At 57.8% G+C, this 1,875-nt stretch overlaps 1 pseudogene across 1 annotated transcript; it reads right to left on the reverse strand.

Annotated features, from left to right (window-relative positions):
• Window positions 1-809: 809 nt before the first annotated feature.
• LOC308616379 (transmembrane protein 222-like) lies at window positions 810-1,566 on the reverse strand (annotated as a pseudogene). The gene has a single exon. The product of its transcript is annotated as a transmembrane protein 222-like (transcript).
• Between the last annotated feature and the right edge of the window lie 309 nt (window positions 1,567-1,875).

Genomic DNA, 1,875 nt, shown 5'->3' on the forward strand with positions numbered 1-1,875 from the left:
CCTGTCCAGGAGCCCCACACAAAGGAATCCATGGAGCAGGGGTGAGGGGGGCAGCACAGGCCTGTCCCACGACTTGAAGAGAAGGGGGAGCCGTGGGAGGTGGGAGGAGACAGCTCCCATTCAGCTCCCTGATGGTGCTGGCTGCTCCAACGGCCCCCTGACATCTCGGACCCAAGGGGTGCCGTCACCAGTGCGAGGCCCGTTCCTGGGGCCAAGGACAAGTTTTGTTACATCGCTCTGATCTGCAGGGGTCACTCTGGATACGTCAGTGTCACTCATCTCTCCAGCCTGGTTGGGGGAGCCCAGGCCCCAAACTGCAGGGGGGAGATGGGCCCAAGTGCTTGGAGGCCCTGGGAGAGTGGGAAGAGGGGGCTGCATGGGCTGGTGGCCGCCAGGAGTGGGGCGCAAACTACCCCTAGTGCAGCTTCTGGCAGACATCTGGAGGGGGCCCGTCAGCCCTACTGGACCATTCTAGAGGCCAGTGGAGCAGGCCCCAGGGTGGCTGAGTTTATGCAGACTTCTTAGTGTACCTTCACCCTGAGACCAGAGTCTTGGCAGGAGAATGGGCTTCAAATCCAGCTCTGGTCCCTGTGCTGCCTTGTCTGGTGGGTCCAAATATCCTTCCCTCCCCCACCAGGCACTGGGCTGAGGCAGAGGGAGCCCAGCAGGCAGTGGCAGACACAGCTCTAGAAGGAAGCTAAGGCTTTTCCAACAGATGAACAAAGGGTGCCTCAAGGGTGGGAGTCACAAGCCTGGGAAGGAGGGGGCAGGGAGCTTCTGAGCAACCAGTGAGACACGAAATGCAGACACAAAAACCACCCCATGCTCATCCTCAGCCCTTATTCCACCCCACTTAGCCCAGACCCCTGGACTAAAACCAGCAGGCCCATCCCTGCCTTTCGCGGCGAGGAGAAAGAATCTGGAACGAAAGGTGATGGCGGCTGCCTCCTCAGGAGCCTGGTGGGCCCAGGGCCATGGGGCAGCCATCACCGCAGGTTAAAGACCAGGCTGACGCTTAGGATGACACCCAGGAGGAGAACAAAGGGCAGCCAGGTCTTCACGAAGGCCCCGATGTTCCCATACAGCAGGCAGAAGAAGCAGAGAGTCACCATGTTCCAGTTGGTGCTGTTGTTGTAGCGCATCAGGTTCAGGGCCAAGGCCACATGTGAGTGGCAGTTGTCACAGCAGAGACTCTGCATGCGGTGTTTGTACTCCTCAGAAGCGTCGTGCACGGCCGTGTCCCACGCATTGGGCCCACTAGCATATACCTGAGCAGGGTCCAGCTTCCAGTACTTGGCAGGTTTCCCGAAGGCCATGTTGTCTTCCGACACAAAGTAGGGGCCAGCAAAGTCCCGAATGACTCCTGTGGATGTGCAGATGCCCATGTGGCCGATGATGGGGAAAAACCACGTGAGCACCGGGATGGGCGTCCACACCACGCAGTAAGGGAAGCGGCTCCACGTCCATGACGCCGCTGCCACCACAGCTAAATTGCTTCTTGTCCGTCTCGGCCGCCGTCGGCGCCTCCACTTCCGCCAATCCGGGCGGGAGGGGCGAGCAAAACATTTTTAAAGGCCATGTGTGGGAGGGGGATCGCAGGGTATGTGATCAACTCGTGCATCACTCTCTGATTGGTTGATGGTAAGGTAACAGGGCAGTATCGCAGGGGTTAACATTATCAATCCTTAGGCTCCTGGAGGCCTAGGGGTTATGTGCTCATGGTCATCAAGTAGTTAACATTTTCCACTTGGGGGGTTTTCACATCTGTAAAACAGCTCAGGAAATGTGCATCAGATACTGTTTTCTAGGTACTTCAAAGAGGAGCTAAAGCAGAAGAGATATGGGGAAAGGATCTGCCCCAAGAAGGCCCCATAG

The sequence above is a fragment of the Mesoplodon bidens genome, assembly GCF_964165515.1.
Source record: "Mesoplodon bidens genome assembly, chromosome: 4".
Taxonomy (NCBI): Eukaryota; Metazoa; Chordata; class Mammalia; order Artiodactyla; family Ziphiidae; genus Mesoplodon; species Mesoplodon bidens.